Raw genomic sequence first — 19428 nt, 5'->3', positions numbered from 1 at the left:
CCCTACCATGTGACAGGGCTGGCCAATGGCACGGATACCCTGTCACATGGTAAGGGCAAAGGGCTATCGGCGCCATCTTTATGAGTGGCAGCCGACGGCCCGAGAACGGGAGATTGCTCTCGGGATCACCACTAGACCACCAGGTAATTTTAAAATGTTTTGGGGGGCTCCGGAGGAAGGGGGAAGCTAAGGGGTAATTTTTAAAGGGTCGGGTGTTTTGTTTTTTTATCGGGTCATCGGTGCCATTTTTGAGTGGCAGCCAAAATGGCGCCGATGGCCCGAGAGCAGGAGATCGGTCCCCGCGCCCCCACTGGACCACCAGGTACTCATAAAATGTTTGGGGGGGGGTTCAGGAGGGTGGGGGAAGGTAAGGGGTCAATTTTAAAGGGTCGGGCCTCACTAAAAAAAAATTAACGATGTGAATCGGAACCGATTCCGATTCACATCACCACCGATCTGATTTTTTTGTCCCTCTAGCCTAACCCGATCGTTAAGACGATCGGGCACATGATTCACATCCCTACAAATTTATCTCTCTGACTTATTCCTCTTTTTATTTTCCAAATTATTTGGGCAAGAAGAGATGGAAAAAGTGTGTTCTCTTTATCTTATTGACAGAAATAATTCTGCTTTAGTAGGAAAATAATCCAGACTAATAATGTATTTCATTATCTTTCTATCATTGAAAATATATTTTGAATGAGCTAGAATAACTAATTGTGAACAAAGTCAAAAACAAATTTCAGTTTTATTATGTTGTTGACTGTATTGAGTGATGCAGAAAAAACAATGGAAAATAATTTGATATGATTAGTTCAAATTCCAGCAGAGCATTATTTTCCAAAGCTCTGTTGATTACTGTTCTTAAGGTCTATGTCTATCATGTCAGCCATATCTATGTCTATCATGTCAGCCATATTTCGGATGCATACGGTATCCCCAGCAGGGCTAAATAGCTCCATTGAATGGAATTCCCTAATTTATAGAGCTATGGAGGAGGAGTCATGTGTCTATGACGTAAGTAACCAAATGTGGTTATATTGAAGATCTAGGGGAGGAGTCATGTGACTATGACGTATGTAACCAAATATGGTTATATTGAAGAACCGGAAGAGAAATACAATAAAACGCTGAGAAAAGACATGTTGCTGGAATAGTAAGTACTGCTCTGAGTAACTAAAAAATGTTAAATCCATTGGTAATTTTGAGTTGTATTAATGTTGTGCTTTTGACGCAGAAAAGAGCCCTTGATAAAGGATATTATTAAGTCCAAAACACAGTACCGTGTCGGGCATGGAGACTGCAATTTGCTAACAGCATTGCATTGCAGAAGAATCGATTTGGGCATTCGAGTATGAGGATTACAGTCGATAGACAGCATTCCACATAATAGTGGTTTTCTGCACTCAAGATAAGTAGAGTTGTAATTGAATATGGACTATTAATGACAACAAGTCTAGTTGTTAATATATCTTGATTTATTTTAATTTTCACTGGTGAAGAAGCACAAAAGATTTAAAAATTATTTTGGACAGTAATACTGACCTATACATAAGGCAGAGTGCAAAATGCTGGAGAGCACCACACAATGATGCCTATTATGATGGTCACTATTCAAGTGTCAAAATAATTGTTGATATTAGGGGTGTGCATCCGTTTTCCACGTATTTGTAATCCGCAACTTATTTTTTGCAATCTGAAAAATACGTGGGGAGGCGAAACGCATCGCGACTCCCCACGTATTCAACAGATATCCGTTTTATTCGGCCTCCTAAATAAACATTTAAACCCCCCACCCTCCTGACCCCCCCAAGACTTACCAAAGCTCCCTGGTGGTCCAGCGGGGAGTCAGGAAGCCATCCCTGCACTCGTTTGTGGTTTCCTCACGGCGCCGATAGCCTGTGTCACAGGGGCTGCCGGTGCCATTGGTCAGCCCCTGTCACATGGTCACCGGCGCCATCTTGTGCTCCTACCACGTGACAGGTCATGTGGCAGGAGGTCGCTCCGGGACCCTCGTTGGACCCAACCGTAACTTTTGACCAGCTTGGGGGGGCCTCCTGACCCCCACAAGACTTGCCAAAAGTCCAGCAGGGGTCCGGGAGCGACCTCCTTTCACGCCGTCCGTCCGATCCCAATACTCAAAATGGCGCCAATCTCCGCCATTTTGAGTATTGGGATCGGACGGACGGCGTGAAAGGAGGTCGCTCCCGGACCACTGCTGGACTTTTGGCAAGTCTTGTGGGGGTCAGGAGGCCCCCCCAAGCTGGTCAAAAGTTCCGGTTGGGTCCAACGAGGGTCCCGGAGTGACCTCCTGCCACATGACCTGTCACGGGGTAGGAGCACAAGATGGCGCCGGTGACCATGTGACAGGGGCTGACCAATGGCACCGGCAGCCCCGTGACACAGGCTATCGGCGCCGTGAGGAAACCACAAACGAGTGCAGGGATGGCTTCCTGACTCCCCGCTGGACCACCAGGGAGTTTTGGTAAGTCTTGGGGGGGGGGGGTCAGGAGGGTGGGGGGTTGTAGTTAATTTAGTAGTAAAGTATTTACAGATCGACAACTTATTGAATTCTCCATACTTCCGCATGAAACGGAATTGACCCCCACGAATACCTATCGCGTACGCAACAAAAACTTTTTGCCTACACATCTCTAGTTGATATGAGAAATTATTTACCTTTACAGTATTATATGATTGACCTACAATTTCCACCAGAAAGTTGTTGTTCTGAGCATCAGTAGTCGTAGCCATTAAAAGTAATCATGCAATATGGGTGTTTGTGTTATTTACTCAGTTATAGATGACCAAGGGCCTCGTTTTCCAATATTGCAAAAAGGGGTGTTACCTTATGCTAATAAGCATGTGTATTGCAAATTGTGATAACAGCTATGCAACATGCTCTTAACCCAATTTGAGCTACATTGCCAGTATATATTTTGGTTCACAATGTTTCTGGACAGCCTGTTTCAGTATCCTGCAGGCTGAGAGAGAGAGAGAGAGAGAGAGAGAGAGAGAGAGAGAGAGAGAGAGAGAGAGAGAGAGAGAGAGAGAGAGAGAGAGAGAGAGAGAGAGAGAGAGAGAGAGAACCTTGCTATAGTGTCTCCTCCCTAGACAGGTATTTGTATCCCTATGGTAGGCCCAAATAGTAACTCGAGGTGGGGATTAGGTATTAGTGTAGGGGGTTGGGGGCCATTTTCACATTCAACATGAGACGTACGGACAGAATAGTGGTCTCTTGTGAAGATTTGATGGCCTTCGGAGTGAGGAAACTCACTCCAAGATGAGATTTGGGCAATGTTCTCTCCACCTAGCTTGATGGACACTCTACCTGGGCAACAACAAGCTAGGTGGAGAGAACATTGTCCAAATCTCATCTTGGAGTGAGTTTCCTCACTCCGAAGGCCATCAAATCTTCACAAGAGACCACTATTCTGTCCGTACGTCTCATGTTGAATGTGAAAATGGCCCCCAACCCCCTACACTAATACCTAATCCCCACCTCGAGTTACTATTTGGGCCTACCATAGGGATACAAATACCTGTCTAGGGAGGAGACACTATAACAAGGTTCTCTCTCTTTCTCTCTCTCTCTAGGTGTAGCTATTGGCTGCACTAATTCTTTCCTACTTTACATATGCTCTGCCCCCTGAATTAAACATTTGCATCCATTAACGGCTGTTAGCGCGATTTGCGGTACCTCCTTGGAAAATGACCCCCTAAGTGAACATTATTGCCAAGGCATATGAAAGTACAGAATCATTGAAGCACTGGAGATTAGGGATGTGAATCGTTTTAGGACGATTAAAATTATCGTCCGATAATTTTAATATCGTCTTAAACCGTTATGGAACACAATACAATACAGATTCTAACGATTTATCGTTATAAATCGTTAGAATCGTGAGCCGGCACACTAAAACCCCCTAAAACCCACCCCCGACCCTTTAAATTAAATCCCCCACCCCCAATAACTTAAATAACCTGCGGGTCCAGCGGCGGTCCGGAACGGCAGCGGTCCGGAACGGGCTCCTGCTCCTGAATCTTGTCGTCTTCAGCCGGCGCCATTTTCCAAAATGGCGCCGAAAAATGGCGGCGGCCATAGACGAAAAAGATTGGACGGCAGGAGGTCCTTCCGGACTCCCGCTGGACTTTTGGCAAGTCTCGTGGGGGTCAGGAGGCCCCCCACAAGCTGGCCAAAAGTTCCTGGAGGTCCAGCGGGGGTCAGGGAGCGATTTCCCGCCGCGAATCGTTTTCGTACGGAAAATGGCGCCGGCAGGAGATCGACTGCAGGAGGTCGTTCAGCGAGGGTTCCGGCGCCTCGCTGAACGACCTCCTGCAGTCGATCTCCTGCCGGCGCCATTTTCCGTACGAAAACGATTCGCGGCGGGAAATCGCTCCCTGACCCCCGCTGGACCTCCAGGAACTTTTGGCCAGCTTGTGGGGGGCCTCCTGACCCCCACGAGACTTGCCAAAAGTCCAGCAGGGGTCCGGAAGGACCTCCTGCCGTCCAATCTTTTTCGTCTATGGCCGCCGCCATTTTTTGGCGCCATTTTGGAAAATGGCGCCGGCTGAAGACGACAAGATTCAGGAGCAGGAGCCCGTTCCGGACCGCTGCCGTTCCGGACCGCCGCTGGACCCGCAGGTTATTTAAGTTATTTGGGGGGGGGGTTCGGGAGGGTGGGGGATTTAATTTAAAGGGTCGGGGGTGGGTTTTAGGGGGTTTTAATGTGCCGGTTTTTCGATTTTTCGATTTTTCGATTTTTCACGATATTTTACCCCCCCAAACGGCAACAATACGATTCCCTCCCCCTCCCAGCCGAAATCGATCGTTAAGACGATCGAGGACACGATTCACATCCCTACTGGAGATTATATGAGCATTCTTAGGCCATATTTTTTTAATTAGTATTCCTATGGTATACTGAGGTACATACTGCTATGCTCAACCGTGTGAACTTTGTATTAAGTATGATTATTCTCTAAACACAAGCAGGTGAAAAAACACATAATTAGTAGCGATGGGCATTTGTTTGCCTCAAAATAGGAAATATTGATGATATTTCCTTTTTTGTTTCATTTCAGGAATTTAAAAAATGACAGGAAAAAAAACACAAAATGTTGGTTTTTCCTTTTATATTTTTGGTGGGGTGGGCGTAGAGGTTTATTATTTTATCTCATGGCTAAATTAATAGAATTACACAAGGCATGAGAATCATACCTGTAAATAAAATATTATACAAATATATATGGTCAAAACCTACCTTACACATCAAATAAGACTTATTATGATAGGATGTAACTGAACCTTATTGGTACTTGTTAGAATATACTGCCGAACACATTTACCAACTTTAATTTATGAGACTGTATGTAAACCGTTGTGATGCTATATAACTTTAACGATGGTATAGAAAATATTTTAAATAAATAAAATAAATAAATAAAACAAGTTTAAGAAAAATAAAACAAAAAGTGCAGAATACTCACCAATCCTTCCCATTTATTAAAATTTAGAGCCCCCACACACAAACAGAGCCCCCCACCTACCCCATTCCAACCTCTCTATGCCCCCAAGACTCACCAAAAATCCCTGGTGGTCTAGTAGAGGTCCAGGAGTGAACAGCTGCTCCCAGGCTGGGGCTGCCATTAGTCAAAATGCTGCTAGTTTTATGGTTATTGATGTTTGGGTGGATCCTTGGACACTGTGGCAGCTGACCACATCCATGGGGGGGGGGGGGCAGTCCCGTGAGGGACCACGGTGTCAGGCTAGACTATGGACACACAACACAGATTTTAATCTTTATTTAAACAATTTTGAAAACCACCAGGGGTGGCAGTAGTGAGGAGTAGATGTTGAGCCCCGCTGGGCGAGTATCCCACAGGACACTGGAACAGTGAATCCTCTGCTTGGCTGTGCTGTAGTGAAAAGAGACTGAGAGTTATGAGTGCTAGGGATGTGAATCATGTGATCGATCGTCTTAACGATCGATTTTGGCTGGAGGGGGGAAGGGAAATCTGATCGTGATGGTTTTTTTTTTTTTAAATCATAAAAAATCGTAAATTGGGGGAGGGCGGGAAAACCGGCACACCAAAACAACCCTAAAACCCACCCCGACCCTTTAAAACAAATCCCCCACCCTCCCAAACCCCTTCAAAATGTTTTAAATTATCTGGGGTCCAGTGGGGGGGGTCCCGGTGCGATCTCCCGCGATCTCCCGCTCTCGGGCCACGTCTGCATTAATAGAAATGGTGCCGGTGGCCCTTTGCCCTTCCCATATGACAGGGCAAAGGTAGCGCCGGCGCCATTTTGGTTCCTGTCACCCGACGTCACGAGTGCAGGAGATCACTCCCGGACCCCCGCTGGACCCCCAGGGACTTTTGGCCAGCTTGGGGGGCCTCCTGACCCCCATAAGACTTGCCAAAAGTCCAGCGGGGGTCCAGGAGCGATCTCCTGCACTCGTGACGTCGGGTGACAGGAACCAAAATGGTGCCGGCACTACCTTTGCCCTGTCATATGGTAAGGGCAAAGGGCCACCGGCGCCATTTCTATTAACGCAGACGTGGCCCGAGAGTGGGAGATCGCGGGAGATCGCTCCGGAACCCCCCCACTGGACCCCAGGTAATTTAAAACATTTTACATTTGCCTTACCTTGCACCCAAATATTTTCAATGCACCCATCTATATTCTTGTGTTCAATCTCTGCATCTTCATTTTGGAATATTTTCCCCAACTATCAGAGGCAGCAATTTTACTACTTTCTCTAGCCACAGAAGGCCATACAGCTTCTCTTTCTTATAAGCACGTCAAGTAAACCAGGTTAGTTTGTTCTGTTGTTTTAGAAAATACTTGGTCACGAGTTGCCTCTTGCAAATGGGATTTCATATGGGATAATTACTGGAGCAAGTCGATAAGAAATACCTACAGTACCTGAATGTAATCTGCTTTAAAGTGCCCAGAAATATAAATCAAAAGAATGCATAGATAAATAAATAAATAAATAAATAGATTTCCCTTTCTTCCCAAATAACTCAAACCTTTTTTTTTTTTTGTAGCTCAATTCATAAAAGGACAAAATTTCAAATGGCCATGTGTGTAAGTCCTGATATATTTACAAGTGCCAGGCCCTGAAAAAGGGGCAGGATGGGGGTGTGGTCTGGGCAGAGAAGGGTGGGGAAGGGTTGGTTCGGAGGTTGGCTGGAACCATGGTTATTAGCCACTGTCCCGGGGAAGCACGTGCAGGTCAGCAGCTGGCACATACAGATTACGTCTTCTCCAGAGGAGCAGTAAGTAATAAAACAAAAAAAAACGTAAGTTCAAAGGAAGGGTTTAGGGCAGGGGTGGGCACTTCCGGTCCTCGAGGGCCACAAACCGGTCTGGTTTTCAGGATATCCCTAATGAATATGCATGACATAGATTTGCATACAACTGAGGTAGAGTGCATGCACATCTCTCTCATGCATATTCATTAGGGATATCCTGAAAACCAGACTGGTTTGTGGCCCTCGAGGACCGGAAGTGCCCACCCCTGGTTTAGGGAGTTGGGTGGAGAAGGGATGAGGGAGGGAGTTTAGGCAGGGGTGTAGGTAAGTTTCCTCCCAGTCTGCTCCTAGACTGGGAGGGAGTTGGGGGAGTCCCGATTGCATTGCTGTGCATAGTAATCTAAAAATCCCCCCCCCCCCATGTGCACCGCCCGCACATGCGGATTTTTAAATCCAGCGTGATTGTGCATGCAACCATCAGATTTTATAACATGCGCACACCGGCGTGTGCATGTTATAAAACTGGCACGTCCATGTGTGCTCACTGGGAACCGTGCGCACATGGGAGCCTGCACACTCCTTTTAAAATCTACCCCAAAGTCTGGCTCTCTCCCTCACATGCTTGCTGGATCTGTGGAATTCCCAAAACCATGCTCTCGCATTTTTTAATATTATTGTTCTATAACAAATTGCTTTAGGCAGGATATATGGGGCTAAATTCACAAACCCTTAATCTTTCATCCCCCTTGACATACTCTGTAGTAGTAGTTAAATTGTTGGCTGTTTACCCTGAATTGCCATCTTCTCAGGGGAAATTGTTGGATTTTTTTTTTGGTTTTTTTTTAATTGTCAATCCCCACTAAAATGGTTCTTGTAAATTGGAAAAAATGCTACTGACCTAAACATACACCTTTGGCGGCATACTGGCTGTACTTTATTATCAATATGAAAAGGAAGTGGCAGTGCAGTATCACTGTGTTACTGGTTGGTTAGCAATGTGGAGATTGGTAGAACGTTACTTTTAATTGTCTTGAGGCAATTTTTTTTTGATTCATAGCTGAGTCTAGATTCAATTTTTCTTTTGCATTTTGTTAATTTTTAGCCAATCTCTTGAAAAAGTTTGTCACATTGTAAAAATTTTCTTTTTGTATTCGTTTGACAACATTCACCTATTTACATGCCTTTGTTTTTGTATATTTGATGAGCCTGTTTTGATCTGAATGTGATCTCTTTTATGTATGTTCTTTCTGATGAACACAAAAAGATTTGAACTTAAAAATGTTTCTGTATAATTTTTGGCTTAATGGTTCTTCCTTATGCTTTACTTTTTTTTCCCCTTTGAAGCAGTGTTCCCCCTGTATCATCTTTCAAAGCTCCATCTGACAACTGGATAAGGTTGACAACTGGATCCAGATATTCAAAACAGGTTGATCCAGTCTTGGTTTTATTCCCCTTAAAGCAAGCACTTATAGTCTTGATTTTCTTAGGAATGCAATAGGGAAATCAGAATAAGTCCCAGCATGCAATAGTGTAAAACCAGGACTGGATCAACCTGCCCTGAAAATATGGAGCTAGATGGCAATCCTACGATTGGAGTCTATAACTGTTCTGTTTCTCTAGGCTGCTTCTATATGAGTGAAGCCCCTACTTCATCACACAAATAAAATACTTAGGCTAATCAGAACATCAGCCAAAACTAAAAACATTTCTAGCCCAAGTCTGGCATTGGGGACTCTCTGGAACAGAAATATCTTCTTTGAAAGCAATAATATACCACAATCTTTGTGTCCTCTCTAGGGTCAAATTCAAAAAGAAAACTAGGAGAAAAAAGTAGGTTATAAACAACAATATCAGTTTCCTGTACCCAAGACTCTGTATTCTCCATAAAATGTAAGTTTTCAACAATTAGGTCATACATAGTAGTAAACTTATTGATGACTAAAGCATTCATCAATGAACTCTGCAATTTCAGAGATTCAGAGTATGAAGATACTAATGGCAATTTCAACAATGGAATAGATAGGAAACTAAATTGTTCCCTAGGTGATCTAGATATATTTATTACATTCATGGCATCAATGCAAAATTACCTAAATGGATAGCCTTTATAAACCCTAAAATGAAAAAGCTAACAGTGGTGATGTCAATATTTGTACTAAATATGAAAGTCTATTTAAATTTGATTTTTAAATAATTTCTTTTACAGAAATCAAAAATACTTTTCCCTCTTCCTAAAATAACTGAGAGATTTCTATTCATTCCAATATAAAATCATAAATAAATAAAACTAAAATGTTTACAAGCTATACAAATTATCTGTAATCACCCAAAGAAAACAAATTACCACTAAAGGGGCAACCCACTTCTAATAGTAATGCAATTATTTCTTGTTACCCTGGCCAAACATGAAATCTAACTAAAATCTAATATGGACCAGCATGAAAACATGAAACATGTTACTGATATTGTACTGGAAATCACTTAGCAAACCACAGCCACCTACAGTTTTTTTAGTTGGACCCTTAGGTAAATATGTAATAGTTATGTAAGAAGTACCTTAAAGTTTAACAATCTCATATTATGGACTCAACGAACCAATGTTATTTGACCCTCATAATAGGCTTCATCATATAGTCTTGAAAACAACTTTAGAACTCCGCCTTACATTTAATAATCGGTCAATCACTGTTCAATTTTTTAAGTAGTAGGCTTACTCAATAGGCAGCACCAACCACACCTCAGCACCTAGGGTCTACCCATCCGATAAGTGTTACATATTCATGGTTCTTCAAAATAAATGAAGGGTATGGCTGAAAAAATCCAAAATTTTCATTTTACTAAATTTCTTTTTCCCAATACAGCTATTGGCCAAACAAAACTGCTCCTGTCAGTTTCATTTTTTTATGCACAGGGTAACCAACCAGTGTTGTCACAATGACCCCTGTGTGACCAGATCCTGGATGAGAAGTAGTAAAGTAGCAGGACCAATTAAGATCAAGTACTTTTTTAACCATCTTAACCTAGCTAGCACCTGCATAGATTGATGCTGACTTCCTCTTTTTATTTTTCATTTTACAACCCACTGAAAGAAGCTTTGAAGTGAATTTTAACAGCTCAGCAAGTGCATTAATTAGGTGTTGAGCAAATAAGTTGGTCTCATGCATGCCAAGTGGATTTTAAAAGCTGCCTGGATATGCATTTATCTCTTGCAGATTGCACATCTCCAAAGTTTTCAATAAGGGCCGTGGGTGTGGTCTGGGTGGGGCTTAGGCTTTTCTTGGCATGAACTAGAGATGTGCATATAAATACTTATATGCCCCAATGCATGCCAAGGTCCCCTGCCATGTAATATAAGTTAAAAAACAAAAATAAATTACGCAGATCTGTGGGGCTTTAAGGGTTGGGACTAACTAGGGGGATAAAAGGCTATGAAACTAGGAGAGTTTGGAGGACCTATTGTTGCGCTTCCCAACCATGTACGCTCCATAGCCGGGCATGCTCACCTCACTACGCTTTCTACCAGCTCCAGGCACATCCCCTCCACGGCTGCTCATGGCGTCTACAGTCCCCCTGCACTCCCGCTCTGAACCAGGCCTCACAGTGGGGCTCGGCGTCCTCCGTGGTGTCGGCCTCGCCCGTAGGTGCACGCAGACCACCCAGCCTCTTAAAGGGCCAGGAGCGGAACCCAGCTCCGCGGCACACCCTGATGATCGCTGCTTAAATGGAAGTGGTCTGACCCCACTTCCTTGCCTTGGCAATCAGGTCGATCATGTTGTGGTAGCTAGTTTGCCTTCCTGATCCAGCCTCCTGTTCCAGTGTCTAGTTCCAGCACCCTCCTGTTCCAGCACCCTCTTGTTCCAGCGTCCTCCTGTTCCTATATCTACCCAAGTAGTACCATTCAGACTGTCTTCTCAGTACTGACCTCTGCCTGTTACTTTGACTACATTTGATCGCCACCTGGATTTGACCTTTGCCTGTTTCCTTGACCATGTCTGAACACTGCCCGGAACTGACCTCTACTTTATCCATTGACCACATCTGCACGCTGCCCGGAACTGACCTCTGCCTGTCCATTGACCACATCTGCATGCTGCCTGGAACCTGACCTTTTCCTGACTGACCATCCTCAGATTGAGCACTGGTATTGACCCCTGCTTTGGCTGACCATGCTATCCTTGACTCTGGCCTTGAACCTCACTCTTCATTCAGAGACTCTGTTCTGGCCTTCTCTGGCTCCTGGACTTACTGACCTGAACATCAACCATGCACCCTTGTTCATGGTGGGCACACCCCTGAAGTTTATCTCTCAGAGATCCTGCGAGGCCCACCTAAGACCAGGCGGTCTGGGTAAGCAAGGGCTCAACCTGAGGAAACCCCGAGTTGCTATTGGTGGAGCTCCAGCAATCCTCTGTCTCCTCCTGTGCTCCGCCTCCTGGTGGCCGGCACTTTCTGGGTTCAACCAGGAAGCCTACCCATTCTGCACCAGGCCAAGGGTCCACCTCCCGGCGCAACACCTATCTCTTAACTGGATGAACTGGGAATGAACTTGTAAAACTGGGAGTGTTATTGGCCACAGCCAAGCTTTGTAACTTTTATTTGCTTACCAGTGCAATATACTCTTTTAACTTGTGTCTGTACCTCTATAAAACTACTTCAGTAGAAAATATGGTCAACAAACACTACCAAGAAAATCTGTCTAATCCATATGTATAATCTAAAGAGACCATCATATACTGCCACTCAGCAACAGCTTAAGGGCTATAAATTTTTTTAATAATCAGTCTCCTATATTGAATATGTTTTTGAGATTTATGATACATATAAAATTGAAAAAAGTATGTATCCAAGATTATGTCAATAATTTTTAATTTTTCTGTTCCTGACATACGTCCTATGTTTTGAAAATCTGCTTCAGGAGAACTCAAAATTAAAAATGCCATGACTGGAAAAGTATTTAGTCAAAGACTTTCCTGCACAGAGAAACAAGCAGACATTATCGGGCGGATTTTAAAAGCCCTGCTCGCGTAAATCCGCCCGGATTTACGCGAGCAGGGCCTTGCGCGCCTATTTTCCATAGGCCGCCGGCACGCGCAGAGCCCCGGGACGCGCGTAGGTCCCGGGGTTTTTGGAAGGGGGCGGGACCCGATGACACGGCGTTTTGGGGGCGGGGTGCGGCGTTTCAGGGGCGGGATCGGGGCATGGCGCCGGCCCAGGGGCATGGTCCAGGCCTTTGGACCAGCCACCGGGTCGGAGCACGGCGCGCCAGCAATCCGCTGGCGCATGTAGATTTACGTCTGCTTCTCGCAGGCGTAAATCTACGGACAAGGTAAGGGGGGGGGGGGTTTAGATAGGGCCGGGGGGGTGGGTTAGGTAGAGGAAAGGAGGGTGAGGGGAGGGCGAAAGAGAGTTCCCTCCGAGGCCGCTCCGATTTTGGAGCGGCCTCGGAGGGAACGGTGACAGGCTACGCGGCTCAGCGCGCGCTGGCTGCCCAAAATAGGCAGCCTTGCGCGCGCCGATCCAGGATTTTAGAAGATACGTGCGGCTACGCGTGTATCTTATAAAATCCAGCGTACTTTTGTTTGCGCCTGGTGTGCAAACAAAAGTACGCGAATGCGCTTTTTTAAAAAATCTACCCCTCTATGTGTTGTGATGCAACACCAAATTCAAGCACAAATCTCTGTCTGGGCTGGTCTGAAAATTATCTGAACAGCCAATCAGATCTGCACTTTTAAATGACATTCAACCATTCTATCTCAGTATTTAGGCTCTTTGGAGATACCATTTTTAATTTAAAAATTCAAAATTATTCACAGTAACTTAATCAGTATTCCAAATCCCCTCCTCTTGTTGATAATGAAATACACTCCAAAATAGTCCATTTTAAATCAATAAAGTCATGATGGAATGACAGACAATGTTACACAATAGGGGGTAGATTTTTAAAAAAAGTGCGTTCGCGTACTTTTGTTTGCGCGTAGCCGCGCGTATCTTCTAAAATCCTGGATCGGCGCGAGCAAGGCTGCCGATTTTGGGCAGCCGGCGCGCGCTGAGCGGCGCAGCCTGTCACTGTTCCCTCCAAGGGAACTCTCTTTTGCCCTCCCCTCACCTTCCCCTCCCTTCCTCTACCTAACCCACCCCCCCGGCCCTATCTAAACCCCCCCCTTACCTTTGTCCGTAGATTTATGCCTGCGAGAAGCAGACGTAAATCTACGCGCGCCAGCAGACTGCTGGCGCGCCGTGCTCCGACCCGGGGGCTGGTCTGAAGCCCTGGACCACGCCCCCGGGCCGGCGCCACGCCCCGGTCCCACCCCCGAAACGCCACGCTCCGCCCAGAAACGCCGCGTCATCGGGGCCCGCCCCCGACACGCCCCCTTCTAAAAACCCCGGGACCTACGCATGTCCCGGGGCTCTGCGCATGCCGCGGCCTCTGGAAAATAGGCGTGCCGGCGCGCAAGGCCCTGCTCGCGTAAATCCGGGCGGATTTATGCGACCAGGGCTTTTAAAATCCGCCCGTAGGTGTTTCTAATTTTTTTATATTAATAGAACTTTGATATTCTCTAAGATATACTTGTATGGCTCATTTAGTGCAAACTATAACTTAAGGATATAGATATTGAAACATATAATACAGCCTTAGATGAGCAATCATTGTTTTGATTATGAGAAACATGAAAACCTATGTTAGGATGGACACACATTTCTTCTTGGAATGCTTGTTAACACGTCACAATTTTGACAAGCCCTATGTTGAAACTTTGGAGTTATATTTTCCATTTTATCTGCAGGGAAAAGCAACTTCACTATCTTATCTCTAAAATTCTGTCCCCATGAATGCACAAACATAGGAGATCCATGAAATATATTGTGCATAGTTAATATAAGTGCATATTTATAAATACTGACCTGCTAGGATCCTGCCTATTATGCAGCCTCCCTACCACCAGAGGTTCCCTTGGAGGTCTGCTCTTGCTCTAGTCAGAATCTCCATGGTGCCATGACTCAGCAGGGCTCAGCCTTCTTAACCATTCCCCTTACAAACTCAAGTGCCTTGTAATCAAGTCCTCTTGGCTCCCTGCTTGGCCCCTTTCTTCTGTGTATTGCCTTGTGGCCTTATCAGCCCTTCTGTTTAGTTTTGCCATGTGACCTTTCTTGGCCCTCTATCTAGACTGCTGACTTCAAGCATCTGTGCTTCTCATTTTCTGTCTTTTCTAGTCCTGTCCTCATTCATCTTGTCTGGCCATGTCCTTGTCTGGTCTAGTCCGGTCCTTGTATCCAGCCCTTGTATTTGACCCCAGTCTTGCTTCAGCCTCCAGTCCTGCTCAGTCTCAGCCTCCAGTCATGCACAGCTCCAGTCTCCAGTCCTGTTTAGCCTTAGTCTCCAGTCATGCACAGCTCATCCAATCTCCAGTCCTGTTCAGTCTCAGCCTCCAGTCATGCACAGCTCCAGTCTCCAGTCCTATTTAGCCTCAGCCTCCAGTCCTGTTCAGCCTCAGACTCCAGTTCTGCACAGCTTCAGTTTCCAGTCCTGCATAGCTTTCACCTCAACTCCATCCATAACCTAAGTTCTGCTGACCACCATAACACAAGGGCTCAACCTGTAGGGAGGTGGCTGATATAGTCAGAAGATCTGCTTTGTCTTGCCCTTAAGTCCTGGGCTGCTCCTGTGGAGGTTCACTAGTCCTAGCCAAACCCTCAGCCACAACTGAATGACAAGGCCATACCGTTCTCATGGCAGTGGGCCCAGGACATATTGCCTGCCTAGTAAGCACAGTGAAATATTTTTCCGACTTCATAGAACCCCCATGATTTCCAAAGTGTATCATGATTAAATCTCTCAAACATGCCTCATGGGAATGCAAGAGATGCAAATGTGTGAATTCCATATCTCTAGAGGATTGCCTTAAATGTGATGTTCCTAAATGTACTTCTGACAAAATACCTGCTGTTCCAAAAGCCTTACAGAAAAGCCTGTTTCCACATTGGTTTCATTTAACATGCACTCACAAAGATCCCTAGATCACCCTGTAGTTAATCGGCAGCACCAGACACTGAAAACGGAAAAGCATGATCAATTGTTAAAGTTACTTGCCTTAATTCCTTCTGAAGGAAATACATTTCAGTAAAACACAGAGAGAGAAACACTGCAATCAAGTTAAAAGGATATCTTCTTTATTAGAGCACTCCAGTATTTCTGTTGTCTGAAGAAGCAAGAAGGAAGCACTGCAGCTGAAATCTAGTTCCATCATGGCTTCAATTAAGACATATTCATAGGATCCTCTGTGATACACAAAAATGAATCCACAATACTGGATACTATAAAAGGAAAAGCAGTTTTACTCTGCTTCTAAGACATCTGTTCTGACTTTTTCTGAAGGTAATATCTCTTTGAAGAAACCACTGGAGGATAAAATGACAACCAACTTAGAAAAGAAAAAAAAATTGTCATCCAGTACCAGAGGTTCCTGTTTTATTAAATGATCCTTGTGTTTCTGCTTCTAACACCAATCTAGCTCTTGATTCTACCAGGTTAATGGCTACACCTGTCTATAGATGACAAAAATTCTCTAGCTTTCCTTTTGAGGGATCAGTCAGTGACCAACTTATCAAAAAAAGGAGACCAAAAATCACCTCTATTCCTTCTCACAATATTAACAACTGAAATGTTGGAAAGAGATTTTGATAATAAGTAGCTATTATGACCTCATATAGGCATTAATAAAGGAGCCTTCATTTGAATGAGTGTGCTGCATAGCAAGTAGTATATCTCGCACTACCACTCAATATATAATCATAGGTCATTGAACGCCATTTTTTTTGTTTTTTCTTTGTGCTTTTTCACCTTGAATTAAAACATAAGTTCTTCCATGTGTATATTCATCTTAATAGAAGCGTGAATTCTTCCTTACTTCTTGTTTTATATAATAAATGTTACTTAGCTTTTTCAAGCGATAACAATTGAAGAAACTGTACGACTCGGTGCCATGAGGATTGTCATGCCCGACACGGTCCGTGTTTCTGTCTTCACCTTCTTCATAGGGCTGTTGATATTTGTTGCTCAATGATATTCTCCATGCTCTGATGATCAGTCTCTTCAAACCCGGTTTGAAGAGACTGATCATCAGAGCATGGAGAATATGATCAGTCGTACAGTTTCTTCAATTGTTATCGCTTGAAAAAGCTAAGTAACATTTATTATATAAAACAAGAAGTAAGGAAGAATTCACGCTTCTATTAAGATGAATATACACATGGAAGAACTTATGTTTTAATTCAAGGTGAAAAAGCACACAGAAAAAACAAAAAAAATGGCGTTCAATGACCTATGATTATATATTGAGTGGTAGTGCGAGATATACTACTTGCTATGCAGCACACTCATTCAAATGAAGGCTCCTTTATTAATGCCTATATGAGGTCATAATAGCTACTTATTATCAAAATCTCTTTCCAACATTTCAGTTGTTAATATTGTGAGAAGGAATAGAGGTGATTTTTGGTCTCCTTTTTTTGATACACCTGTCTATATTCATTTCCGGCTAAGGCTAACTTACTTTTAAAACCAACATCTGAACATTAAGAATTGGTAAGATCCAATTCAATTGTCTTTAGGTATTCCAATCTGTTAACTAATACTGAAATCCATGCCCTAAGACCTTAAAGTCCAGCTCTTGGTAATCCCACAATCCAGTGGGAGCACGAGAGGAGAGGATCACCTTGCTGGTGGCTGAAAGGAATCAGTAAGGTTTTGCTTGGGAAATTTTCTTTTTTAAAAGTATTGGGAAAAAGTTAACCATTTGGGAATATTATTTAGTGTGTTTGTGTGTATTTGTGCTTTTAATAGTCAGTAAGGCAGGGAATAAACTAAAGTTAGACTGTTTGTATTTTTTAATAGTCAGTCAGTAAGGCAGCTAATAAACAGTAGCTAGTGTGTTTATTTTAAATATTCTGTAAGACAGCTAATAAGCAGAAGTTAAGAGTGTTTGTATATTTAAAAAAAAAAAAAAAAGTTGCCAGAGGCTAGTAATAAGCTAGGTGCAGTGGATACCTAAGTAAAAAGGTTGAAAAGTTCAGCACCCACCTTGGAAAGGTGTTAAGGTAATGTGATTTGGTTTGATTAGGTACCAAGAGAGGTAATCAAGAGAGCAGTAAGTCACTCCACAGGAGGAAGTTAGTCAGCCACTTATCCCATGACTTTTAACTTTTTATAGGTGCCTCTCATGAGGAACTTTGTCAAATGCCTTCTGAAAATCCAAATATACTACATCTAAAGGTTCATCTTTATCTATCTGTTTATTAACTCCTTCAAAAAAGTGAAGCAGATTTGTGAGGCAAGACTTACCTTGAGTAAAGCCATGCTGACTTTGTTCCATTAAACCATGTCTTTCTATATGTTCTGTGATTTTGATATTTTTCGTGGCACTGTAGTCTGGCTAACTGTTCTGTAGTTTCCCAGATTGCCCCTGGAGCCCTTTTTAAATATTGGGGTTACATTAGCCACCCTCCAGTCTTCAGGTACAATGCATGATTTTAATGATAGGTTACAAATTTTTACTAATAGGTCTGAAATTTCATTTTTAGTTCCCTCAGAACCTTGGTGTATATACCATCCGGTCCAGGTAATTTACTACTTTCAGTTTGTCAATCAGGCCTACCACATCTTCTAGGTTCACCGTGATTTGGTTCAGTCCATCTGAATCATTATCCATGAAAATCTTCTCCGGAACGGATATCTCCCCAACAGTAAACACCAAAGCAAATAAATTGTTTAATATTTCCACAATGGCCTTATTTTCTCTAAGTGCCCCTTTAACCCCTCTATCATCTAATGGTCCAACTGACTCCCTCATAGGCTGAGGCATTATGATTCAGATATATTTAAAAAAAAATTTACTGTGATTTTTTTGCCTCTACGGCCAACTTCTTTTCAAATTCTCTGTTAGCCTGTCTTATCAATATCTTATATTTAACTTATCATTGCTTATGCTTTATCCTATTTTCTTCTGTTGGATCCTTCACCAATTTTTGAATGAAGATTTTTTGGCTAAAATAGCCTCTTTCACCTCACCTTTTAACCATGCTGGTAATCATTTTGCCTTCCTTCCGCCTTTTTTATTGTGTGGAATACATCTGGTCTGTGCTTCTAGGATGGTATTTTTTTAACAATGTCTACGCCTCTTGCACACTTTTTACCTTTGTAGCTGCTCCTTTCAGTTTTTATCAAACTATATTTCTCATTTTATCAAAGTTTACCTTTTGCAAGTTTAGCACTAAAATGTGGATTTGCTTACTGTCCCCCTTCCAGTCATTAATTCAAATTTGATCATATTATGATCACTATTGCATGTGGCCCCACCACCATTACCTCTCTCTCCAAATCCTGTTCTCCACTGAGAATTAGATATAAAATTGTTCCCTCTCTCTTCAGTTCCTGAACAAATTTCTCCATAAAACTGTCATTCATTCCATCCAGGAACTCTATATCTCTAGCATATCCCAATGATACATTTACCCAGTCAATACTGGGGTAATTTAAATCTGGCTCATTGGATCAAAATATATATTTATTTGAAAAGAGTATAAATGGCAACTCCACTGTCAGATTTTGCATATAGTTCCAATTGCAAGTGGGGGTCCCTGTTAACCTGTTGCTGAATTTTCTGAAGATTGTGTGATTATACGGTGTTGTCCCTCCCGACGAAGCCAGTGGGCGAAACACGGGGTCCGTGTCAAAGGGGGACCCCCACTTGCAATTGGAACTATACGCAAAATCTGACAGTGGAGTTGCCATTTATACTCTTTTCAAATAAATATATATTTTGATCCAATGAGCCATTCTGCACTTGTTGTTTGACTGGACTTCTGATTGAAAGTGCAGTTCCAGCCCGTGTGGTGTTTGGTAATTTAAATCTCCCATTATTACTGCACTACCAATTTGGTTAGATTTCTTAATTTCTTTTAGCATTTCACTGTCAATCTCACCATCTTGGCCAGGTAGACGGTATTATACTCCTATCACTGTTCTCTACCCCAACACACAAGGGATTTTTACCCATAGATTTGATTGTGCATTTAGTCTCATGCAGGATGTTTATCCTGTTGGACTCTATGCCATACCGTTCATAAAGCACCACACCACCTCCCGGATACTCCTCTCTGTCATTGCGA

This window comes from Rhinatrema bivittatum, chromosome 5 (genome assembly GCF_901001135.1).
Source record: "Rhinatrema bivittatum chromosome 5, aRhiBiv1.1, whole genome shotgun sequence".
Lineage (NCBI taxonomy): Eukaryota > Metazoa > Chordata > Amphibia > Gymnophiona > Rhinatrematidae > Rhinatrema > Rhinatrema bivittatum.
This window is presented reverse-complemented; position numbering follows the sequence as displayed.